This window comes from Giraffa tippelskirchi, chromosome 6 (assembly GCF_054371585.1).
Source record: "Giraffa tippelskirchi isolate mGirTip1 chromosome 6, T2T-mGirTip1v1.2.pri, whole genome shotgun sequence".
Lineage (NCBI taxonomy): Eukaryota > Metazoa > Chordata > Mammalia > Artiodactyla > Giraffidae > Giraffa > Giraffa tippelskirchi.
The window spans coordinates 104,293,161-104,320,634 of record NC_137280.1 but is presented as its reverse complement, the minus strand read 5'-3'; the positions used below and the strand labels follow the sequence as shown (position 1 = coordinate 104,320,634).

At 38.1% G+C, this 27,474-nt stretch overlaps 2 long non-coding RNA genes across 25 annotated transcripts in view; both read right to left on the bottom strand.

Annotated features, from left to right (window-relative positions):
- Positions 1-27,474, bottom strand: part of LOC145509733 (uncharacterized) — a 1,421,207-nt gene that overhangs the window by 481,809 nt on the left and 911,924 nt on the right. For 21 of the 24 annotated variants that reach the window (XR_014056364.1, XR_014056338.1, XR_014056346.1 and 18 more), the window contains one exon: positions 22,328-22,478. This is a non-coding gene — a long non-coding RNA (uncharacterized LOC145509733). Of the gene's footprint in view, positions 1-698; positions 2,348-4,159; positions 4,912-22,168; positions 22,479-27,474 lie in introns of those variants that run through there. The other 3 variants (XR_014056345.1, XR_014056341.1, XR_014056369.1) reach the window with 3 other exon arrangements.
- LOC145509739 (uncharacterized) lies at positions 4,160-8,060 on the bottom strand. The gene is made up of 2 exons (XR_014056373.1): positions 7,784-8,060; positions 4,160-7,334 (listed from the first exon to the last, which is right to left on the bottom strand). It is a non-coding gene; the product is annotated as an uncharacterized LOC145509739 (long non-coding RNA).

The following is a 27,474-nucleotide window of genomic DNA, read 5'->3' as shown; positions in this document are numbered from 1 at the left end:
ATTTGTTGAGAAGGAGCTATTTTGTCCCTTTAGCAATGACAATGATTTCATGATGGAAAGTGGAGTTCTGTATGAAATTGTTGTTTAACTAGAAACAAGGTGTCAAAGTGGTCAAAATAAACTGGTTTAGCAGGTTGCAGCAGGTAGAAAATACTGGCTTCCATTTCCTTGGTTCATTTCAGCAAATGCTTGCTCCATGGGAAAGAACAGGTCCACTCTGCAGAACTCTCAAAATCCCTTTGCAGATTAAAAAAGAAAAAGTTCCGAAGACCTTTTCTTCTGTATCACCATGATGAATGAGTTTTTATGTAAAATAAACATAGAAGCTGACAGGAATTTTTCCTGAATGTCATCATTTGACAAAGAAAAAATGAAAAAAATATCCCATTTCAAAGTCAGTCTCCCTGCAATGCTTTTATGGGAGAGATGAGGAAAAGGAAGAGTTGTCTTCTAACACATAAAACAATGAAAGAATATGGGATTTTGAATTTGATTCCTTCTCTGCTGTTTCCTAGATGTGGGATCTTGAAAAAAGAAATCACTTAACATTGAAAGCCTCAGTTTCAGCAACTGCAAAATGGAGGTGATATTAATAATGGGTTATTTTGATGGTAAGTGAGATAATTTGGGGAAAGTCCCTTATAGTGCTTGATGGAAATTAGGAGAGAAGTGCATGTCCTTTTCTCATTTTCTTCCCCTTTCCTGAAACTCTCCAACTCTGGGTTTCTTTCTTTCTTTTTTTTTTTTTTTGCATCATTCCCTGATAAACGTTAATTTTCTGGAAGGTGAAGATATTGGGGGCAGGTGGTTAAAAAGCATGAGTGAGCTCTTTTGACATTTATTTGGGTGCACGTTTCCTTCTAAGATCTGAGTACCTGAGTGACTGGAATTATAGGAGGGGACTCTCCCATTATTCCACTTCAGATCTGTATTTTACACTGAATAAAAATAAAATAGAATCAGTCTCTATATGGCAAACATTCACTTCTAGAAATCTAATATTTGAGATGGCTTACATCTCATTCTTCGGATGGATGACATCTCTATTTAGCTCATGCCCTAGGTTCTAGAAATACTCTCTTACTATTTGGGGCCTAAATTGTAAAATGAACTGTCTATTCTTCATGGGAAAACAAAACGAAACAGAAAACAGTGCTGCTACTCATGATTCCAGGCTCAAAGGTGACACGTGATGCTGCTTTTGTGCCACATGGAGTCAACCAATTTTCCTTTTGTCTTGGCCAAAAGCCCAGGCACTCGGAAGTATGATATCCAACCACAGTTATACATTAGAATTATCTGGGTAGCTTTAAAAACACTGCAGTGTCTTCATTCTCCCATAGACCAATGAAATCAGAAACTCTTGGGGTTACACCTGGGCATAGGTATTTTTAAAAATCCTCAGATGACATCAGCATGCTTCCAGAGTGGACAAATACCGATTTAGAAAAGACTGTCTCAGTCCTGCAAGAGTTATTATTTCATAACAACCCTAGGTGAGATTGCAAACAAATTGATTTTGGCATGTAAGGGGCATATTTTTCCCATGCTTGGTGCTCTATTTCCATTGTCCCATGCTCCTTAAATTATCTTTTAAATCATTTCAGTAAATACACCATGGTATACGGTTAATAAAAAATAATAGAAACAATTCAAGGAAAACCAAAAGCTTACAGAGGTGGAATTGGGTTCCTTGAACTGGTGAGCGGTAATTGAACCAGGAGGGCTTCAGAGGCAAGATTCTAAAATAAATAAAAATTAAAACACAAAGAAGCCCTGTCTTGGGAAGTGTGCACTCAGGTGTGGGACAGCAGGATTCATTCTTGTAACTGGTCTCCTGTGTGTACTTTTGTTTCCTTACAGTCTAATTTCCATACAAAAGCCTGAGTGATTGATTAAAAAATGCAAATTATTTCTCTGTTTAAATCTTTCCAGTAGCTTCTCACTACACATAGAATAAAACCCAAATTCCATCCTATAGACAAGAAGGGCCCCTGTTCTCCTCACTGTTCCCTTCTCATACCCCTCTCTATGTATCTTACTCTCCTCCAGTTACCTTGGGTGTTTTCTGTTCTTGAGCAGCACAAGTTCACTCTTGACTCTGGGCATTTGCTCTCCTTTTGCAGTGCTCTTTCCCAGAGAGGCCTGTCCTGAACTCCTGACCCAAAGCAGCCTCCCTCCCACCACCTTCCATCTCTCTCACGTCTCCTTAGAGCTTTGCTTCAAGGCATCGTCATTTTCCCGAATCATGTTCATTTTGTCCCCTTCCTTGAAGGTGAGCTGTGAAATCACAATTTTGACTTGTTCATTTCCATGTCTTCAGCAAACACAGAGCCCACAGTTCTCTCTAGGAAATTAACAAAAAGTAGCACTCTTAACAAACACAGGGCTGCAGGTCCCAAACCACACTCCCATGGCTTTATGAGTCCCTTTGGGAGAGGTATAAAAGTGTCTTCCTTCTTCCAGACAGATGCAGGACTTAATTGAGGTTTACATGCAGATAGTGGGTTGAAATTTTTACTTGTTCTGCACAATGGTACAAGGTGGCCAAAGTGCCTGAAATATGGTAACTCTTTGCTGAATGAATTTATGAGGAGTGATTGTGGCAATGCTCATTAGCAGAGTACTCACTTTGCTCCTGCGTTCTGAACATTGCAAAAGAGACTCAGCAGCAAAACAGCCATGTGCTAATAAATGGAAAACAAACAAATCTCCAACACTGCCTGACTTGTAGTGTTTGCCAGTTTCCATGGTGTAAAGAGTCCATCCAATGATAGCCCATCATTTCAAGCCATTAACATGATGTTGATGGCTTGCAAAATTCCTGAAAGTTAATGGTTTCACAGCTATTAACGTGATATCAATGGTTCACACTGACTCCTACACATCAAATCAAACCCTACCCTGATGTTGAACCTCAAATAGGGATCTCAGAATCTGGGTCAAAGAAAATGACTAATCCCACACTTCCTTGCAGCAGAGGTAAAGATGATTTATACACAGTCTGCTGGCATCTTCATGCATGTGAGGACCTGGAAATGGCTTGACTTCTAGGTGGAATGGGAGATCCATATGATTTTGAAAATAGAGAGGAGAAAAACAAAATTAAGGCTGACACCAGTTACCTAATGCATTGAATCTCTCTTTCTTCATCTACAACATAAACAATCTGGACTAAATATTCTTCATTTCAACAAAACAGACTATTGTTTTATATGCTGTATGAGTATTAACATGAGGGAAGGGGAAAACTAGAAGGTCTTGGTTTCTATGTAAGAACGAGTTTGTGCTATGTGTGTAAATAATATATCGCCCTTTCTAGGCTAGTGAGTATTTAATACACATTCTTTTCTAGTTGAAGTAAAATTATTTAGGTCAAATCTGCCTTTAAACTAAAAACTAAAGCTTAAGAACTTTTCTAAATGCCAAGGATACTATTTAAATTAATAAGAACCCAAGTATTTTCCCATTTTCTCTCCTATCACAGCTTGCATACTGATTTTCCTTTTTACTTCTCTACACACCCTATTTGACATCCTTTGTTTGATTCTGGATTTCAAGCAAAAGTTAAACACGTGCCTAGCAACTCAGACAAAAAGCAAATCCAAACCATCAAGCTGGAGAAGCATAAACCACTGTCATCAGGGGCTCAGAAACAGCTTTCAGAGTTATAATTTCTGATGTTGAGCTATCACTTTGCCAGGCAAATACTAGTGTTGAAATGTATTATTACTACCCTTCTCCCTAGTCCAACCACCAGAACAAACATCCAAATTCTCAGGGAAATTCAAGTGTGCATGGATGAGACAGGAGCCCTTTGCTGCAGCCTTTAGACAGCGGACACCAAGTTCTAATTGTCATCCTCACACGAGCCACTGAATCATGTTTATATATAACTTGCATATTAAAAAGCAACGGCCAATGTCAATGGTGCCGAAATAAAAATATCTTAATAGTCAGTAACTGACTAATGAATACTACCATAATAACAGTTTAATTTGAAGAATTCTGACAGCTGGTTGCTTTGATGAGCATGGTTTCCAAGGAATCTTAGTCACATGCTGAGAACATCACCAGCCTGCTGATTGATAGCAGCAGTGCAGAACTGTTTAATGTCACCACCTCTCAGCTAAAGTAATAATAAACAGGAATGTTACGGTTTATTTTTCTGTATGAATTGTTCAGGCTGTATATGGTAAGTACCAACTCAATAGGGGATAATAGTTGCCATTCTCCTGGGAGTTGTAACTGGAGGTGAGCCTTTTTTCTTTTCCTTTTTATCAGCAAGGTTTATATATCAGAATGAATGTAGAAATTCTTGATTTTCTGGTGGATTTATTTTATTCCTTTACATAGCTCTTGCTCATCCCATTCTGCTTAGCAAATGTAATTACTCTGGTTAAGATGTAGCTTCCTTATTATTTTTGAACTTCCCAAGATAGTTTAAAGCAGACAGCTAGGGTATGAAATATATGGTTCTACAACTATCTTAATTATACTGAGGGACTCTGTATTTGATATGAAATAGCAATGTCTGGGAAGTGAATTTAATCTCTACAGATTTAGGACGATTGCCAAAAAGATTCATTGATTTTTTTTTTCCAGAAGTACAATCTTTTATTGCATTAATGTCAGAAGCTTCAAATTATTAGGAAATGTGTCAAGAATCTCAAGGTATAATAATGTTCTTTAGAGAGCTTGATTCTGAAGACAGTGCAATGAAATGTTCAAAAAGAAAACATGTCTTATGTTCTTTAAGAATAAAGCTCTGGGATTCGTTTTAATTTGTCATTTTGAGCAGGATGAAGTCTCCACTGAGTACTTTGATGTGAAAGCTCTGGGTGTGATATACACCTATTCCTTGGTCACTCAGAGCTTCAGAAGTTCCAGATTGCGGGGACTTTAGCAGTCCTGGAAAAAAAACAAATGATACTGACTTGGGATTTGAGGCTTTAGAATTGAATGATGAAAAATCACTGGGATTTGTCCTGGTGAAGAGGTCACAAAGAAGAGATCATAAAAAAGGGGGGATAATATTATGAGCTGTGTCACCAAGCTCAGGTAGAGATTTTATATGTCCTAAAATCAGGGGAAATCTAAGCACTGGGCAATGGATTACTTAGGATGATTTTTACTGCAATGAATAAAAACATTGGTTAAATAACACTGGGAAAAGAATGGTTATAGCATCTGAAAAGGCCACAAATTGGGTGGGCTTCAGGCACATTGGATTCAGAGATCAGTGCTATCATGAGGGCTTGAGCTGTATTTAATATGATCCTCACTGTGCTCTATAGGCTGTGCGTTCAACTTGTTCTCAGACTAGCTCACCCATACTCCACTCCAGCCTTTGTCTAAAGACCTCAAGGTAAAGTCCTAAGATTAATGCAAATTTGACTCTCATTCTTCTTAGAGGATTCCAAGTCAATAATTGACTCAGCCTAGGAAACTCACAGATGCCCAAATATAAATCAGGGGCTGTTAAGGAATGCCATATAGATGCTGATGAGAGTGGTGAAAACAGCAGTGTTTTCAGAGATAGGCACACTCTCCTTTCTGGAAAAACAAAGGTTGCCTCAAAGGCTGGAAGGTAAAGGTACTATTGCAAACCTCCGTACACCAGTGTATTAATGTTTTCAGGACCGACTGAAAACTTGATATCCAGTTTTCACTGCCAAATGACACAGTCTAATTGTTCACCATATCACTCAAGGCTTCATAATGAACTCATTGAACTTGCCAGATGGGACTTCTATTCTTTCAGAAGGAACTCTACATTCTGATGGGGCTGCTCTCATCCCAGCTCCCTACCTTTGTTCTTACTGACTCTTCCCTCATCTTTCATTAGCATCCCTTTCTCTAAGCAGCTACATCTGACTTGGTTCTGAACATTGTATTGGAAGAGGTAAAGGATAGTAATTATGAATGTAGGTACTGGAGTTGTGTAGGATCAGACTTAGCTCTGTTAGCAAGTTATTTAACGTCACTCAGCTATAATTTCCTTATATTTAAAATGATTGTATAATGGGGTCTAATTCAAATGTTGTTCTAAGCATACAATGGTTTAATATATGTAAAAAGTTTAGAACAATGCCTGGCACTTGGCAAGCATTCAATAAATGTGAGCTAGTATGTAAAAATATTCCATGAAATCCTTCTCTACCATCCCACATCTCTCCTTCCTTTAAATTACTGTAATGTTTTGGCCTAAATCCCTCACTGCACTCTTAAACATGTGCTGCTAACTTTATATAGGTGACAAGTATCAGATACTTGTTTTTCTGCACAGGACATAACTCCACACCATAAATCTATAATGTAGGCACCTAACAATATATACTGAAGACATGAAATGTGGCTAAGAATAAGCCTGTGCATGTTCAAATAGGATCACAGTTGGCCAAAAGGACCATTGAAAAAACCCGCTGAAAATTAACATATGCAATCAAATCTTGTTTTTTGTACAATATAAAAAATTATGTCTATAGAGCTAGGGAAGAGTTTATCAGTTAGGTATATAATTCAGATTTTAAAATTCCATTCCAAATATTTACTAGTACTCAATAAATATTTTCTATCTGAGTATTAGGTTGGCATATTCCCTTCAGCATATTCTAGGCAATTTACTAGGTGCAGGGAAGATAGAAATGAATAAGACAATCTCAGACCTAGCAGAAAAAGAAAACATCAAATATTACAAGTGTGAAAAGGCATTTAAGGAAAAGTACATATCTATCTATCTATTTGTATAGATATGTGTTTGTCAGTGTGGGATATAGCACAGGCTTCCTCCGTCCCCTAGATGTATAAACATTAGTGCTATCGGTACACATAGAGGGTTCTTATAGGCACATTATATGTAGAAAGTAATAGCTGTATCTGTATAATGCTATATGGTTTCTAACTGTACTTCCTTATTTCTCATTTGATATTCACCATTAGGTTGTGAGGAAATAAAGATACTATTCTCTCTCAAGTAAAGGTTGAGCAGACTAAAGTTAAGTGAACTTAAACACTATTTTGTAGATTAGAGGGATGGAGCTGACTGAGGGTTCTAGAACTACTGACTCCATAATTAGTAATCTTTTCATTTTCTCTACCTTGTGCCCCCTACTCCTTTTCTTTTCCAATAACAACTGCTACTGCTGCTAAGTCACCTCAGTCGTGTCCGACTCTGTGCGACCCCACAGATGGCAGCCCAGCAGGCTCCGCCGACCCTGGGATTCTCCAGGCAAGAATACTGGAGTGGGTTGCCATTTCCTTCTCCAATGCATGAAAGTGAAAAGTGAAAGTGAAGTTGCTCAGTCGTGTCCGACTCTTAGCGACCCCATGGACTGCAGCCTACCAGGCTCCTCCATCCATGGGACTTTCCAGGCAAGAGTACTGGAGTGGGGTGCCATCGCCTTCTCCAAATAACAACTGCTACTTACATATATTTGATAAGAACAAGGTAAATATAGTGAATATATTTGTGATAGCAATGGTGGCAGGGCTTCCCTGGTAGCTCAGATGGTAAAGAATCTGACTACAATGCAGGAGACACTGGGTTGGGAAGTTTTCCTCAAGAAGGGATAGGCTACCCACTCCAGTATTCTTGGGGTTCCTGGTAGCTCAGACAGTAAAGAATCCACCTGCAATACAGGAGACCTGGGTTTGATTACTGGGTTGGGAAGACACCCTAGAGGAAGGTATGCCCGACCCACTGCAGTATTCTTGCCTGGAGAATTCCCATGGACAGAAGAGACTGGTGGGCTACAGTCCATGGGGTTGCAGAGAGTTGGACACGATTGAGTGACTAAGCACAGCACAGCAACGGTGGCAATTAATATCTTTTGATAGTGTGAATTGGATATAACAAGGTAATTTATAGGCTCAGCAGCTGGTTGTTGCAAATAATATTTGCCTACCAAGAGCTCTCTTCTGTCTTTACATGCTAATTCCTCTTCATCCTTGGCGATCCAGTTTAAGGGTATCCTCCTCAAGGAAGCATTCCTAGATTATTCTTCTAACTCTTCCTTCTCCTTTGTAAGTGAAGAGCTTGCTCTACTACCTGAGTTCAAATATCACATGGGTTTACTTCTCTGTCTCCCTTAGGAATCATGGGCTCCTGCTCCTTAAAGCAGGGTCTATGCCTCATTTATCATTTTATCTTTAGTGTCTCATACAGCATTTGAAGAGGGAAAGAAGGAGAAAAAGATGCAAAGAGATAGGTGTGTGTGTGTGTGTGTATGTGAAAGAAAGAGAGAGGGTTGAGAGAGGGAAGGAGAGATGTGGCATACATGCACTTGTGCTAAGTCGCTTCAGTTGTGTCTGACTCTTCATGGGATTCTCCAGGCAAGAATACTGGAGTGGGTTGCCATGTCCCTCTCCAAGGGATCTTCCTGATCTAGGGTTCAAACCCTTGACTCTTACGTCTCCTGCATTGACAGGGAAGTTCTTTACCACTACTAACACTTGGAAAGCCATGGCATTATACAGTGCCTTTCAAATTACTTTAAAAAGTTTAGATTCCAAATTATACTCTTAGACTCCATGAGAAAAATAAACTCCAAGGAGATTCTTTAAAATCCTAGCACATGTAACTCAACTCTTTCTTCTACAGAAAATTAATAATTGCCTTATTTATGGTTAAAGCCAGCAGTTATGTAATAAGAATAGTTCAAGTTTATACATAGCCTTGCAAGACAAGAGAGAAGAGAGCTAGACTGGTAGTGAGGGTACATGGGTTCTAGGTGTGACTCTAGCCATGAGTTCCATGGCTCTGGAACTCATTCTTTGTATGAGGTGTTTCAAAGGTCACTTCTAGTTTTAAAATATTATGACATGAAAACAGTAAAGGTACCCATCTTTTACAGGGGAAACGGAGTCAACAAAAAATATAACATATACTATGGACAAGGAAAACAATAAGATTACAGTGAAGCAATTAGATGAAATTGAAATCTCCAGTATATAAAACATTGCAGACAAGAAAGGCTCTTTACTCCAGATGGCTAATTGAATAGAAGATTTGTGCTAATGCACGTGAAAATGGTAGGCATAGACATAAACTTGGTATGAAATAAATCAGATCAATCATGCATTTTTCTAATGTAAAAACTTCTACTTGTAAATAAGGGGAAAAGAGTAAAGGATAGAATAAAGAGAAAGGAGCATATGTGATTCATTTATGTATTCAAGGTTCACGGCTTTAGTGAAAATGAGAGAATTTTTTTTTCTTCTTGGATGTACTACAAGCTATTTGTTAAGACTGAATACTATTTCAGCTAAGTTGTATAGAAGCTTCTATTCTTCCTACTAAAGCAGGTTCTTTTTCTTTTCTTTAATAACAGCCTGACTTTGAACAATCAAAGAGATTAAATGGAGCATATGTTGAGACTATCCATCTTTGACATCTTGACTATCTTGTAATAAAAAAAATAATATCACATAAATAACACATTAGAGGTTACTTCTCCTGCTTGATGAGACTTTTTTTCTTGGTCCCTACAGCCCTCTCTCTCTGGCACAAAAAATTTGGAGAAAAAGTGGTGAAAAGATAGCAAATATAAAATAAATTTCTATTATTTTTAAGATATACATACAGTGAAGAAAGGAAAAGATAATAGATTAGTTAACAATAAAAATGCCTGAACCATAATGGACAGTGAAAGATAAAATGGCATTTATTACTATTATTATATTCATAGTACTAGTAGTAGCAGCAGCAGTAAATTTGTACCAAATTTCCTAGCTTTTAATGTGTGTGTAGTCAAATGTGGGCTTTTGAGGTGATACAGTGGTAAAGAATCTGCCTGCCAATGCAGGAGAAGCAAAAGACCCAGATTTTGTTCCTGTGTTGGGAAGATCCCCTGGAGAAGGAAATGGCAACACACTCTAGCTTTCTTGCCTGGAGAATTCTACAGACAGAGAAGCCTGGCAGGCTACAGTCCATGCAGACATGATTGAGCACGCACATCATGTGTCACGTAATCAAATGTTGCTAGGATCAACCTTGAGAAGTTTATGGCAAAGCAATTGGATATTGTTTACGCTCCATCAATAACAAACCAGCACAAACTGAAGGAACAGATTCCAGTTGCTGCTAGAACAGCTCCATCCTTGCAGAGTCAAGTTGCAGCAAGGGAACAGCCAAGGAGATTTAAAGGTCAGAGACAACATTGCATAACGATCTGACATTATATAAGACTATATGGAAAGATCGTTTATTTCACAACAGTTAAATCTAGGTCAAAAGAAACATTTAGAAGTATATGTTGAATTGGCTCACAATGAACAGTGTCTTGAGAGAATTGTCATTCTTGTCACAAACTGCAAAAATGTTGACTATTATCAATCATCCCACAGCCCACATACGGTCTGTCCTTCACTTTCTAAAAGCTATGAAAATTGCAGGTGGCAACAGCCTTAAGGAAACTAAACAGCAACTTAATAATGAGGTGTTTTAAGGAATCATACTGATACAAATCAGGTTCCAGATAAATCAGTATAAGTATTTTTGCGTGTGTATGCCTGCTCAGTCGCTCAGTCATGTTGGACTCCTTGCAACTCTGTGGACTGTGGTCTGCCAGGCTCTTCTGTCTATGGGATTCTCCAGGCAAGAGTAGTGGAGTAGGCTGCCATTTCCATCTTCCTGACTACTTACTATTGAAAAGTCCCATGACCAGATTTTTTGACAATAGAGAGAACCTGTAGGAGTTTTAGATGGTTGTTTCCAAAGAGAGAGTGAATAAAAAGCCTCCCCCACACCACAAAAGCCAACAACCAATCTTGGCTAAAAAACAAAAAACAAATCTATTATCTATTAGGGATTTCTAGAACTAAGAATGTTTTCATTTCTCTTTGGTTTCTAGCTTTAAAAAATCAGTGTCAATTAGCAGAGTATACCTGAAGTAAAAAAGTCAAAGAACATGCTTGTATTATGTACAGAAAAAGAGACATTTGGGTGTTTTAGCTTAGTAAAGTTCACAATTCAGACATGCATGATAAGAGACTAAATCACTTCCATGCTAATGCTGATACTTCAGCACTATTTTGTGACATCTTCATGTATTTAATCATATGAAACAGCATGTCAGCTAAAATTTCAAGAAAAATCACCTATCGATTTTTAGGTACTTTTTCTCAACACTTACTTACCCAGTTTTTCAATGATACATTATGAAAAATTTCACATATGCAGCTAAGGTAAAAGAATATTACCGTGAACATCTGTAAACTCATTACCTGGATTCTACCATTAACATTTCACTATACCTGCTTTACTTTCTACCCATCCCTCTAGACAATCAACCCATCTTAGTTTTTGATGTATTTCAAAGTGCAGTGTAGACATCACATTTTCCCCTAAATACTTTAGCACGCATATCATTAGTTAGTGTTCAGTACCTGTTTACAATTTCTTTGATGCAAAATAGACATACAATGAAAAGCACACAGCTTAAATGTGCATTCTGAGTTTTGAAAAATGCATGCATCTATGTTACCAACAACTTTTAGCAACACATTGAACATGATCATGGCTCCAGAAAGTTCCCTAATGCCCCTTCCCAGTCAAACCTTGCCTCCAGGCCTCCAGAAACCACCACTGTTCTTATTTTTGTTTTCACCATAGATTTTTCTCTAGAACACCTTACAAATGGTAGAAGACTTCTTTTAATCAGTATACTATTGGGCATCTCACCAGTTTTGTTTTTTTTTTTTTTATTGCAGAGGGGTTTCTGTTATAGCACAATTTATTAATTCTCCTATTTATGGACTCTAGACTTGTTTCTAATTTTTTACTACTGTGAATAATGTTGCTGTAAACATTCCTATACTGTTCCTTAGACCCTGCATCTCATCCACAGGCAGTCTCAGTCTCTCCCTACAAAACGGACAGTCCAGGGTTTATGTGGAGGACTATGTCCTTCTGATCATCAAATAAGTTTAAATTTCAGACTCTTTTTGGACTTGATCAGTTAGTGGACTATTCTTTTTTTACATTGAGCCTTAGAGCCCAGGTGGAAAGATTTTTTTGTTTTATTAAAAAAGGGAAATAATGACCTTAGTCATATTCTGAAGTGTAAATGCACTGTTTACTTCAAATACTTGCAATTCTGGGAGGAAAAAATTAAAAGAATTGCTGTATAATTTATTACTTCTCCCATAAAGATTGACTGACTTAAAATAGCCTAGAGTTTTTAATGTAAATCTCTCCAAAAGAGATTTTAGTGCTTATCTTTTTTGCTCTCAAAAGAAAAAAAAATCAGTATATCATAGATATCACATAAGTGACACAATTTCAAACTGTTATCAATATTAGACTATTACTAATGCCCAGCACTGATATGAGTTGTGAAATTCTTGAATGTTTTTCTAGCCAAATACATTGAAACAAATTTTCTGGAATAGAAGAACAATTTCTTATGACTACTTGAATACTTGAAGATTTAATTTCTACAAGGCTATACAAAAATGATATTATCAAGTCAAAAAAGAATTGGGAACAACTAATTACAAATGATTCTAAGTTGCAGGGGAATGGTTGGGTAGAAGTTAGCATAAACGTTCCTTTTAGCTTATATAGTTTTACGTCAAAAGTTATTATGGAGGCACAGTTAAAGATCTGTTACCTGCTATACATTCATACATGTTATAGAATGATTCCTTTTAAATAATTCTTTTTAAAGAATATATATATATATATATATATATATATAGAGAGAGAGAGAGAGAATATATATTTCATCTATTTAAAAATAAACTCATTCTTCTAGTTCATCCCTATCAGTTCATTTACAATATTTCACTCTAGGACTTCTATGTTTTTCAGGAAGGAAAATGTACACTATCAAGTATTACAAAGAAAAAGAGATAATGTTGTTTTATTAGGTTAATATCAAGAAAGAAGTACATGTACGATGCATATAATCTATGGAATGACAAAAATAGTCATCTTACTGAAGTGACGGGAAGAGTAGATTATTTCAAAATTTTAGTTTTACTGTTTTTCTTATAAATGATAACAGAAGAGAGACACCAATGTTTACTTAGCTATATAGTTCAGAATGAATGTTAGCACTCATTTTAATCACCATAGGAGCCTTGCTGGAACCAATAAATCCAGTACTAATACTCTATTCACTAATGGTGATAATCAGATTATCTAGTTAGGGGTTTCCCTTTGAAAAGGTGTCCCCCAAGGATTGTACTAGGTATCAAAGTTCTGACTGAGCTGTGTTGATCATTAACAACAGCTTCACTCACCCTCTCTCCGTCTAACTCTAGCCAGGCACACCACTTTGCCTCTGCCTATAGTCCAGGCCAACCCACATCCTCAATCTCCTCTGAGCTTACATAGGAAGCATGCCATTCATTTGCTGATTTCCTCAACCTCTATTACTGCTGCTGTAATTTTGTGCCTGTTCCAAAACTTTTTGCCTAAACTGATTACTTTTAGTCCAGACTCTATATTGGGCTCTTGCTGCTGTATTATTCAATACTCACTTTGATAACTGATCCTTGACTCTTCAACCTCAGTGGTTCTTCTCTCTACTCCCTGACCTTCCAGACCTAAGGTCTTGTTTCCCTAGAGCATTTTGATTGCTTCCTCATCTCTATACCTCTTGGCCTCACTAGACTGGCCCCAATGGTTTTACATTCATCTCCACTTTGGCCAACACAAATTCTGAAAGAGATGGGAATACCAGATCATCTGACCTGTCTCTTGAGAAACCTGTATGCAGGTCAGGAAGCAACAGTTAGAACTAGACATGGAACAACAGACTGGTTCCAAATAGGAAAAGGAGTACGTCAAGGCTGTATATTGTCACCCTGCTTATTTAACTTATACGCAGAGTACACCATGAGAAACACTGAAAAGCACAAGCTGGAATCAAGACTGTCAGGAGAAATATCAATAACCTGAGATATGCAGACAACACCATCCTGATGGCAGAAAGTGAAGAAGAACTAAAGAGCCACTTGATGAAAGTAAAAGAGGAAAGTGAAAAAGTTGGCTTAAAGCTCAAAGTTCAGAAAACTAAGACCATTGCATCTGGTCCCATCACTTCATGGGAAATAGATGGAAAACAGTGGAAACGGCATCAGACTTTATTTTTTGGGACTCCAAAATCACTGCTGATGGTGATTGCAGCCATGAAATTAAAAGACGCTTACTCCTTGGAAGGAAGGTTGTGACCAACCTAGATAGCATATTTAAAAGCAGAGACATTGCCTTGCCAACAAAGGTCCATCTAGTCAAGGCTATGGTTTTTCCAGTGGTCATGTATGGATGTGAGAGTCGGATGGTGAAGAAAGCTGAGCGCCGAAGAATTGATGCTTTTGAACTGTGGTGTTGGAGAAGACTCGAGAGTCCCTTGGACTGTAAGGAGATCCAACCAGTCCATCCTAAAGGAGATCAGTCCTGGGTGTTCATTGGAAGGACTGATGTTGAAGCTGAAACTCCAATACTTTGGCCACCTCATGCGAAGAGTTGACTCATTGGAAAAGACCCTAATTCTGGGTAGGATTGGGGGCAGGAGGAGAAGGGGACGACAGAGGATGAGATGGTTGGATGGCATCACTGACTCGACGGACATGGGTTTGGGTAAACTCTGGGAGTTGGTGATGGACAGGGAGGCCTGGCGTGCTGCAATTCATGGGTTCGCAAAGAGTCAGACACGACTAAGCGACTGAACTGAACTGAAGTCTATGTATAATAGAATAAAAACCGGGCAAAAATCCTGAGACATATTCTAAGGGAAATGGAGCAGTTTCCAAAAGAGAAGAATATTAGTTAATTTGTACTTAATACTAATTAGTATTGTGATCTTCTATTCATTTACATCATGGAGAAGCCTTATCTCCAAATTTGCTTCCAGTCCCAGCATTCTATATTTGTGTACATATCTTTATGATAATAATTATATCACATATTCTATTAACAACTAGATTCAAATGTGTTAAAAATTTCCCAGGTATGATGATCATCCCAAATAAATGAGAACATCTAGTCAACAGACAATTGCAATAGTTTTCAACATGGCTTCATGTAGGAAATATCTAGGAAGCTTTTATAGAATCTATTGCCCAGGGCCCATTGAGACCAATAAAGTACAACTCCTTGGCACAAGGCATATGTAGTGTATAAAAGCACCCACATGTGATTTCAATGTATAGCTTACATTATAAACTACTATAATAATCAATGACTCAGTTTATTGAGCACAGATTTTTAACAATGTCCCCTTCACAGAGTGAATCAGGCAAAATATTTCCTGGAACACGAGATATTAATAAATAAATACATAAATTCAAGAAGTAAACTGTCCTGTCAACACAGACATATCTTACCTTTTAGAAAATATAAACCTGCTTTTTGGCCCCAAATTTTACTTGACAGTTATATATACATTGATTCATCTAAAAGACAGTAACCCATCAATCCTTTAAATATGAGAGAGATGCTTCTCATTTGGAAACTGTTCCATTTCACTCAATAATCTGGTTACATATATTCTTCTAAAATAAGAAGTCAGCCGAGTTCCACCTCTGGGCTAACATTACAGACCTAGTGTTGACCAGGTAAATCACCTGGGTTTACTTAGTTGATTATGAATTGATCTCATTACTTTTCCACACTCCTGCTGTTAACAATGAAATTTCACACACATATTCACACAAATATAAAATAATAAAAGTGAAAGACAAAGCCTATGAGTCAGGCAAAATGGATAACAGAAGTAATCACTGTGTATTACTACTATACAAATCAATAAAGCAAATATGTTATTCTTTTTAAGTGTCATATTACAATAATGCTTTTCTGAAGACTGTTGTCTGAATCCAATTTAAAGTGGCATCTGCCTGTGTTTGCTTAAAACAAAAGGGTGGTTGACTTAATGAATTATTTACAGGCATGCAATATGGCAACAGTGTCATTATGAACTCTCTTCTAAGATCTCCTCTGGCTACTCCTGGCAGGGTGTCAATTTGCTTGTTTTTATGGTAGGTGCACGAAATTGCAAAGCTATTCAAAGAAATGAGATTCTGCCATTGGACTCAGTAACGCATACAAACCCAGTAATAAAGCAATGGTGACAAGAATGGTGGAAACATTTATTTGCCATTAACAATGTGTAATGTGCAGCTCAAGTTAAAAAGGAATCATTAGAATTACATAAAGCTGAAAGCAGCTTTGAAAACAGGCCTAAGGCCTAAAAGAAATCAGAACAAGCCTATATGAAGAACTGAAGAGAAAAAAAAAAAATGTCATCTCTGTGACCTCTCCCTTCTCCTTCTCATATATGCTACCTGTTTCTCAGCAACTGTTTGGCAAGGGAGAACTGGGAGATTTAGAGTTTCTGTATCACATGTAGAAGAAATGAATAAATAAAAGACTTAAGGGGAAACATGGATACAAAGTGGCTTGTCACTTTATTTCCCTTGGTAACATTCTATCGATTTCAGGTTTGCTAAAACTTATTTCTATTAAGCCAGTATATCTAGACAGACAGCTTGTTAAGGTATGTGGCTGTTAGAAGCAGGTCAAAATCCAGGGGAGGCCAAAAATAACAACAAGTCCCCATAGAGGAGGTCATAACTTACTTTCAGGTAAGAACCATGTATAATCTGACACAATGCCTTGACTATAATCACTGATCAGTGATACTGGGTGATGGAGCAATTTGATCAAACTGAAATTTCAATTTATAAAAAAGGCCTTGTGAGAAGATCTTGTAAACTAAAACAAGCTACCACTGGTAATTTCTTCCTGCAATGCCAGCCCCAGAATGTGAGAAAGGGGGTATAAAGAGGATTTGTAGCTCTATATCTATTCTTCCAAACTCTTTGGTGATGATCTGCCACATGTCATGCCCTGCACTAGGTTGGAACCATAAAGTAGTAAGTCAGGCCACTATCATCCCCACTTTCGTGGTTGGTCTAGCAGGAATTTTTTGTTTGGAAATTTGATGGTTTTATTTGCCAGAGATTCTGGTGGATAACTAATGTTGTTGTTGTTGTTGTTGTTATATTCTGAGGGCTATAATTGTTTAGAGTTATCTTTTCATATTTGAATTAAGAGCACACCTAAAGGTAAAAGGAACAGATTTTCTTATTAACTCTTAGAAAGACAAACCTTTAAATGCTGATAAAAATATTAACAGAGTATGATTAAGTACAATTTATACTGAATGTTCAAGCTACACATCTTGTGATGGCATGAATGGATTTTATTATGAAAATAGAAGCTTTGTAAAAAAGAGACCTCCGGTGGATTTGCAGGACCAGGATATAAATTCAAATTGTGTTTTCCAATTTGAAGGATGAAAAAGAATTAAGAAAATCACCTCTTTCCCACGGGGAGTAATGCCTTCTCTGACTAACATAGCTTTGAGACACTGTTCAAAGGAAGTAAGAAATTAGTAATCACCAAGCCAGCGGGTAGGACTGATTAATTTACTCTGACTCTAGTCACAGAACAAATTCACCAGAAAATTGCCAAAGTACATTTGCCTTTTTATAGTCCTAGGTATAAATTTAAAGTTGTGGTTACCAAGTCTAGTGGTCTTTTAAAAATCTTTTTATGGTTCCTGTAGCCGTGCTATTTTTATGCCCTGAATATGTTAGTAAAGAGAGGGCTGAGGGCATGGACTTTGGTTCCCAGGAATCCTGGGCATAAGTCCTAACCCTTTTCATGAAAAAATTATGCAGCTTTGGACAAGCCATTTAACCTCTCTTAAGCGCTATTTTCTCAATGGGAAATTTGGAAAATATTAATACCTAAATTCTTTATACCTAATGAAGGTGAAGTAGGATAATGTAACAGGTCTTAGTCACTAGACATGTTCAAAAGTCATTATATCATTATATTTAATGATATATTATCATTATATTATCATTATAATTATTTTAGTCATATATTATCATTATAATTATTTTAGTTTTCTCACCAATAATCCTTCTGAAAATCCTTTAATATTAAGTCAATATAGCATTTTTTTTCTAAGTCATATGAGACCCCAGGTATACCAATTTGTTGCTTGGGAATCATCACAAATGAGGAAGACAGGAGAAGAATGATATACCAAAATGAAATCAGAAATTTATATTGGTTGTAAACTCTTACTTCTATGGAGAACTCAAGGCTCTGTCTCTCCTATCTGTATCACACTCTACTCCCAGCCAGGGGACATCTGCTGTGTACATCAAGGATAAGGACAAAAGGACCACTATTCTACAGGAGAGTTGGCAAAGAAAAAGATTAAGAGCTTTTCTGCCAGTGGAGTACTCTTTAAATTGGCTTTCTTTGTGGTTTATTTTCTCTTTGGAATATTTTCCCTTTTCCCTTCAAATTCCTTCATAGTACTTTGTCCTTCTTCTTCTCTCCCAAGTTACTGGTGAGAGATTTAAAGTTGTCTACTGTTTGGAAAGAGTCTTCTGAAATGGAGAGGCCTTGAAAAACTGTGGTGGGACCCAAAGAGGGGAAAACAAAAATGACCAAGGGAAGCTCTGCTCTAGAAAGCCTTTCATCCTTGTATAGGGTTTTCATTTCACTGTGTTGTTACAGCTCAAGGAGCAAAATCAAGGAAGAAAAACCAAGTAAGATCTGTCTCCCTTTAGTCACCAGTGTGGAAGGCCAGAGTGTCCAGAAGCTCTAGAATTCATTAAGAGTACACTGGCTGACAATGGATTCATTTATTCTTCAGAAATATCTGGGTGTGGTAGTCAACTGATGCAGAGTTCCAGGATTCTAATTCTGTTAATATACTTTGGAGCTATGGGGAACATAAGTGATGTTTCTCAACATTTTAAGTACTAAATGCTATTTTGGAGAAGGAAAAGGCAACCCACTCCAGTATTCCTGCCTGGAAAAATCCCATGAAGAGAGGAGCCAGGAGGGCTACAGTCCATGGGGGTCACAAGAATCAGACATGACTGAGCAACTAAACTACCATCAACTACCAAATGCTATTTAATTACACACTCTTTGGGAAAACCACATTTAACTGGTATCTTGTTCACTTATTTTAATATTTATAAGGAGTTGACAACACAGTGCTATTAATAATACCTGTCATGTAAGTCCTATAATCAGCAAGTAGCCAAGAAAAGTAGAATCAAGTATGCTCTATTGTTTCTTTCCTACACCCTTACTTGTAATATCAATTTTGTATTAATTTTCATTAAAAGTATTTTAAAATAAAGAAACCTATTTAAAATCATTTATGTTATTATAATGCCTTTTATGTGGGTTTATTATTTCTAAAGTACTCACACATATTTTATACAATTAAAACAAAAATCATACCAAGTTTATTACCTCAATTTTACAAATAAATGGACACTCAGAGAAGTTATATCTTGCGTAAGGTCACAAAGTGAATAAATGACAGAATTAGAAAATAAACTCAGCTCTGATCTCTTTCACCTCACCATAGTTGACTTTTTTCTTATACTATCAAAGCAAAGAGGAGTTTTGTATTCCAATGGTTTTAAACTTCATTTTAGCACTGACTTCATTTCTCAAAGGAGAAGGCAATGGCACCCCACTCCAGTACTCTTGCCTAGAAAATCCCATGGATGGAGGAGCCTGGTAGGCTGCGGTCCATGGGGTCGCGAAGAGTTGGACATGACTGAGCTACTTCACTTTCACTTTTCACCTCCATGCATTGGAGAAGGAAATGGCAACCCACTCCAGTGTTCTTGCCTGGAGAATCCCAGGGATGGCGGAGCCTGGTGGGCTGCCATCTATGGGGTCGCACAGAGTCGGACACGACTGAAGTGAAAATGAAATATCATGCATAAACGTGAGGCACATAATAAAACTGGGCAGTAGAACACCTGCTGACTCCCCTCTATCTCCATTATGCAGAGACCTCTGAGGAACTGGCACTAAATCCAAAGTGTTTCTCAGAGTGTGGTTTGAAGGCACTTAGCATCTAGATCTATTCCCTTACCCTTAGGCATGCTCACAGGTGGGCATAAATACTACCATTTTATGAGTGCAAAATGGAAATGCAAGGCCCAATGTTAAAAAATTAAGAATTTCAAGACAGTGACAGCAGAACCAAGTAAGAGGCCCTTCCTGATTGACAGCATAGGTTGCTTGTCCTGTGTGTAGAGCAGGATTTACCTTCAGAACCCTTTTACTAAATGGTTTCTAAACCTGTGTGCTTATCTTTTCTTAATGACCTTTGTCTATGCTCTAGTTCATTCTTATATTCATATTTGCCTTGGGGAAGGGTCATTAAATCTGTTCAAATTATATTATAGTGGGGGATTTTTAAATCATTAAAATGTATTTTCCTCCTGCCTGCATATCAGACCTTCACTCTAGCTCACAGCAGAGACCCATATTTCCAAGGGAAATTGGATTGCTTCTTTTAAGAAGGAATCTAGCTTGAAAGCAGGTATTTCAAATTCCTTGGATCTCCTCCCATTCCTTACCCCACCATTACAATATCAACTATCAATATTGGTGGGCTCAGTTAAAAGACTGTATCACTAGACTGTCACAGACACATGGCCATATGTTCATCACATCTGTCTCCTATTGCTCCTGGATAACCAGGAAGGTGGTATCTTTGAAAGAGTGGCTAACAGAGGATGTAGTGCTGTTTATAACTTTTGGGCCTAGCCCCCAAACCTGTATACTTCTCCACATTCCATTTCTTTTCCTCAGTTGCAGCCAAATGCAGAGAGCTCTGTGGAAAACTCAGATAACCTAGAAGATGATGAAGCTAGAAGTGGAAGAATCCTGATTAGCTCCATGCATCAGAGCATCTTGGTCTCTAATGACACACTGGTCCACATTGGACTGTTTTGGGACTGAGAATAAATCTGTACTGTATTATGTGACCAAGATTTGGGGTTGTTGTGTTACAACAGTTAGCATTACTTTACCTGACTATACATACAGGCAAGATATTTCTGACACTCCTGGGGCTTAGCAAGAGTTAATAAGAAAGATAAAAGTAAGCATTTTAAATAATGTATTTATTTCTGACCCAGGAAATTTGCATGAGGAGACATAGAAAGGAGAGTTATATGCCCATATATATGTCTCTTGAGGTTTCCTCTCTGGGTATCATCTTGGAGAAATCCTGTTAAACACATCAAAAGGAATGTTGAGGGTATCATTTCTTGCCCTTGTCTACATTTTTGACTCTGAGAGGAGCCTTTCTTATCCTGATAAAGGATAGGTCATGGCAGTCTGGTTGGACACCATATCCAGGTAGAGGGAACTCCTGATATTTAGCTTTCCAAAGCATCCCTGGTTCCTATCAGGTGTAGACAGAGCATGTAGTAGTAGAGTCTGACCGAAGAAGAGGCTAGAGGGATTGGTGATGGGAGATCAGATGTCTCTCTGGCATGGGTACGTTCAGAGATAACCAAGTTAGGGCTAAAGGGAGTCAAAGCCACATCACATAGAGGTCTGGAGAAAGAGCACAAACCCAAATGAGGTCAGAACCACCTAAGAATACCAATAGACTCCAATCAAACTGAGTCAAGATCACAAGTTATTCCACCCATAGAATTTAACTAAGAACACTTTCAGAGTAAGCCACACATAGATGAATAAAAGGCAAGAAAGTTTGGGTAGAAGGGCCCTAACTCTTCTCCACTCCTGGAAGGTTTTGTAAATCACCTCTTACAACCAATGTGCCCAGGCAACATCACATGGAAAGCAATAGGGCATGGGAGCCACCTCAGAGAAAATCATGCTTACTCCAAAGATGAAACATTATTAACAGATTGATTAAATGACCAGTATAGATTACACTTTAAGCAGGGTTGAACGTTGAGCAATGTTTTTTTTCCTATTAGGTGGGAGATGGGAAATTTGCTAGAGTTGGGGAGTGGAGGGAATGGAAGGTGACAGGGTTGGAAGTTCAGGTTAGTTTAAGACAAAATATTCATATATTCTTTGCATACCCAAGTTTTGATATGAATTAAACTTTGCAAATCTACTATGTATGATTAAAAGTAAACTAAATAATTTCAAACTATCTACTAAAACTTCACATATCCCAGGACTCTCCTGAGAAAGTCTGGCAACGACAGATTTTTGTAAAGGTATGGCACTCCTTTTCTTTATTCAGCAGTGCCATGTTATTAAAAAGTATAATTTCCCCACCTCCATTCTTGTGAAATAAAACACACAAGAAGGAAAAGCGCATAAAACAGTGTCAGGCTTTTCATACTTTCTTTCTGAGCAGGTCTGGGGGAAACCAATCTTGCCAAGAACAATGTCAGAAACATCAATTGACTACAGTGATAACAACATATCCAGAAGGCAGGTTGTCTGACAATGAAGTTGCCAAAAAAGAAATTGCTGTACCTTTGGAGACCTTGAGTAGTTCCATGAAGGTGGTCCATAGCTGATAATAAAGGCAGTGCAGAGCAGCTGGAAGTTCCTCTCACCAATGGGAGTTTCCTGAAGATTCTGAGCCATTTGGCTTTGCTGGGTCACTCCAGAAAATGCACAAGTACTGCATTTGAGAGCAATGAAAGTTTTTGTCAAGAAGGCAGCAATTATCACCATTAGACCCTTTCCTCTTCATATCCATATTTAAAGTTCACTTTGGTTAGTGATGGAAACCAAAGCCTGTCCCTTGATAACTGGGCACCAGATATAATTGCATGAGTAGAGAATAGCTATAGTAAGTAAGTAGGAAAGTGCTTGGTTCCTCTTGCTTTGTGTGATATCTTTGCATTTATGTTAAATTGTTTTAACCAACTCTTTTAACCAATGCTTGAGTGTACCAAAATGGCCAACTAGAGTTTTAAACAGTAGTAAGAGAGTACAAGCTAGAATATTTCAGAGTTTAACTTTAAAATGGATGTATAGTTTCTGCATGAACCAGAATATTTTGAGTCATTTCAGATTGTATCTCTTGTCCAGAGGATACCAAAGAGTTCTTGTTAGGCTGGATGGAGACAGAGAGCACAAAGAGCTACAACAGAAATGGGAAAGAAAGCCCCTGGGATTGATGGTAAAAGTCTGTGTAAGACTGTGTCCAGAGTGATGCTGACTTGCCAAGTTTTCTTCCCTTTTTCTCTGTCCTAGGAGTTTATTAGGAAGAGAGAGAGAGAAAGAGAGAGAGATTTAAGAGAAACAGCATAGACTGCATGTTCCCCTGGTGAAGCATTAAGATCTGTATGGGTTCAGGTGGGCTGCTCATGTGCAAAACCATCCAGGTCTTGATCTGTTGCCATTTATGTGGTATTAGTTTTCTCCACAAGAGAGCCTGCAAGCTTATTTGGGATAGGGATATTATGCCAGTTGGTGTCCTAACAGACTAGCACATTCAGACTAGGATAATTCAATGAAGGTTTAATAGAGGAAAAAAGGTGGGCAGGGTTTTAGGAGATGGTACACGGGGAACGGTATAGTGCCCTAAGAGTAACAGAGCTAGAGATACCACCCTAGGTTCAAAGAAAGCCAGAAAAAGGGTCTCAGAGCTTCTGTTCTGTGACCTTTCACAGAGCCAGTTGGAGGTGAGCATGCCAAAAAGAGGGAGAGAATGCTGTCTTACCTTTCTGGAGCCTCCTGCCAGGGGCACCATGGGCTGAGCTCAAGGGGAAGCCAGAGGGCTCAGGAATCCTGAGAAGCTTCCTGAGCACAGAGCATGGTGGGAAGGGGTGAGCGAGGATCTGAGTGAGGCAAACTAAGGATCCTCAGCATGGACACATTTCCCTTTCTCTTTTAAATACGTGGCACCTGGTCTCAGTAACCAGGTGCTTGATTAAGAGGCTGCTCTTGGCATTTCAATGGCTCTTTTTCCTTATCTATATAGTAGCAAGGCATCTGTCTGCTTCTACTCCCTACAGGAGAGGAATGGTTTATATCTATTTGAGGGGCCCTAAAAGAACCTGACTACAGGAATGATTTCAAAGCATAATTTACACCAAAGCAATAACAGACCCCTAAAAGCTCTGATCAGGAGTCTTAAATAAATTCACCTTCTGTAATTGCCAGTACACGTCTCTGTCCTCGACTTTATGAACCAACTCCAGCACCCCTGAGTTTACATCCCTCCTTGATCAATCTTCAGTAAGGGATTTACTTCTCTAATAACATGCTTCTCAACATCAGGCAGGTCCCAGAATGACCATCAAACAGAGGCAATGTGAACAGCTGGGAGTATCTGATGGTAGTAAACACAGATGTGCCTGACAGGACATTAACTGCTTAGCACATTGATGTAACTGACTTCCCAATGTTCAGCAAAGCTTTGTAGTCCCTGAGATGCTACAGCCTGGGTCTAATGATTGCCATGTTTCCCCGTCCGCTCTTTGGCAGTGTTTTCTGCTGCATCTGATGCAGTGCTTCAGCTCAGTGTTAATTATGAGATCGGCTCAAGGCCTGTGATTTAGAGCCTGGGCTCAGAACCCTTTCAGTAATTCAGTTCCCGTAAGTCTGTGTTATTGGCTCCTGAATGCAGTTGCTTGAGCTAATTAAAATATAAGCTGGAGAAATTCATTTCTTAAGCAAAATTGAACCTGATATACACACTGAATATTGCACCTTGTCCTGTCCACATCTAGCTCAATTCTACCTCTTACTGCTTACCTCCTGCTTGAGAATTTCCTTGTAAAGCAAATGTTCGCATTGCTTAAGAGTCAGAACTGGCCTTTCTGAAAATAGTTTGGTTGTAAAACAACTTGGATAAAGTATTGAAGTATGACAAGGATTTTTAATTTTCTTTTGTGGCATTATCAGTCAACCGATATCATCATGAGAAGACAAACTGATAGTCTCTTAGTAAAATGGGAAAATCCTTCAAATAACTTGTTCGTCTCACAAGTAAATGGCATTGTTGGACCAGACAGACATGGGATAACAGCATTGATAACTTGATGAGGGATCACAATGGCTCTACCCTGTCCTACTCAATCTGCCTAACACCAGTGTCACAGATATTTGCGGTATGGTTGATAAAATTAAGACCAGACTTTTGTAAGGAACAAAATCTTTTAGTCTGTTAATCCGAATACACACATACACAACAAATGCCATCTAGTTTTAAATCAATGTTTCTATGTCTCTTCCTGTTTAGGTTTCCAGATCTGATGGAGAAAAATCTCTGGGCATGGTCACTTGCTAGCATTTCTAACTGAGCCTCCTGTCTTATAAATGCTTTCTTCAGGCATAGGTTATGCTGACCACTGAAATATACCACTGCTCCTAAAAATCTGAATAGCCTGAGACTACTGTTAACTGGTCAAGAGTGTCACTGTCACAAAAAGCACTTGGCAAAAATCTTGAAAATTTTGAATACTATTTTCTATTACAGAATTGCTAAGGCCAGGATGATAAGCAAGTTTATCTCTTGGCCATCCTGATTATTTAAGTTGTCTGGAATAATGGTCTTAGAGGGAGTCTGGGGTGAGTTCCACATTCATGGAAAAGAGGGCAGGGTTGGCTGGGTAGTCCTGAAGGTCTGTCAGCCTCTACTCTCTTTCAGTTGCTGAGATAAATGAATGCTTCTTGAAGTATAAACATGTTTTACAGATCATGTATGTGATTTTATTATAATGATTGTATAAATATAATGCACATAGGGCTTCTCTATTGGCTCAGCTGGTAAAGAATCCATCTGCAAATGTGGGAGACCTGGGTTCAATCCCTAGGTTGGGAAAATTCCCTGGAGAAAGGAACGGCTACCCACTCCAGTATTCTTGCCTGGAGAATTCCATGGAGTGTATAATACATGGGGTTGCAAAGAGTCAGACATGATTGAGCGACCTTCACTTCACTAATGCATATGTACTTTATACATGTATATATAAAAATATAACAGCACATAAAATTCTGGAAGAATTCATAGAATTTGGCTAAGTTTTAGAAAGTAACTTAATGTTTGTTTTAAACAAACATAAGTTTATAGGTTTGTTTAAAACCTATAAAAAAACTTCTATAGTTAGAGAATAAATTATTCTAGTTTGGAAAAATTATGCTAGACTGTAGAATTGCAGAGATAAATACAAGCTGGTCCTTACCCTTGAGAAACTTGATTTTTTTTTTCCTTTTTCCCCTTTGATTTCAACCAATTTGCACTATCATATAGGTATCAGCTATATTTTGAGATGAGTCAGGTTAATCAACCACTAATATTCTTTGGCTATGAATGACACAGCAACTTCGTGAATCCCTAAGTTGTGGATACCCTGGAAGCAAGGTAACTTCTGTACTTTGCCCAATGATTGGCTGGCTCCAGGGATTTGTCATGAGTCCCCAGAGAGCAGAGTCACAGTGGTTATCATCCTAGGGCACTCTCAGCAGGCCACAGTGATAAGGTATTAATTGACACTGGGAATTCTATTAAGTGGTTTGGAATACTTGAGTCAACCCATTGGGGTACTTGTTCCACCGGGAAAAGTAAATTTGGATCAGAACACTGCTTAGTGATTAATGAATCAAAACAAAAGGAACTGAATGGTTTTAAGAGTTTAGTTACAAGAGTTTTTTTTTTTTTAGAAATCAGCCAGTAGTTTGAAACTACACCAACTGGAGTTTATCAGATAGTTATGTACTCAGGTTAATCTAAACAGATTCCGTCTTTTGGGGAGGAAATATAGTTACACACAGATTTTAAAAAAATAACAGCCTTTAGTATTGGTAGTGTGCATGCTAAGTCGCTTCAGTTGTGTCTGACTCTTTACGACCCTATGTACTGTAGCCCACCAGGTTCCTCTGTCCATGGGGATTCTCCAAGCAAGAATACTGGAATGGGTTGTCGTGCCCTCCTCCAGGGGATCTTCCTGACCCAGAGATCGAACTCTTGTCTCTTATAGCTACCTGCATTGGCAGGCAGGTTCTTTACCACTAGCACCTCCTGGAAAGCCCAGTGGTAGCATGGAACAACATTAACTTAATTTCAGGAGACTCTTTTATTTTTCACATGATGGTTTTTTTTTATTTTTTAAATGGCTGATTTAAATTCAGCTAGATTCACAATTCAGCTAGTGTGCATTAATTTCATACTTTTTAATATGCATTATCTGCAATAACATTGTGGCAGCTCCACAGCATGGACTGACACACAATAGGACAGATTTATTGTATTTGGTTTTTACGTAAATAATAAATGTTTTTAAATTGCCTAAATATACCATTCTGAGCTGTTTCATTCTACCAGGAAAATAACAGGGATTTTTCCTCTCTTAAAAAAAAAAAAAAACTACATTTGATTAAATAATGTTATGATGACATTTAAAAATTTACAATAAGGCCAAAGCCTCCCTTCTGCTTGCATTCCACTCAACTCTGACCCCAGAACTCTCTGAAAAACTGAACGGCTCTCTTCTGGAGGAACATGGCACAGAGAAAGGTTTAGTGCAGGGCCATGCCAAGAGATGGGTGCCTCATGCCTTAAAACCCCCAAACTCCCTGCAAGCTTTCAGTGAAGCCCTTTTTAGGAAAGGTGAAGGAGGGCGTGGTTAGTTGTTAGAAACTTCTTCGTGTCACATCCTTTGTTTTCA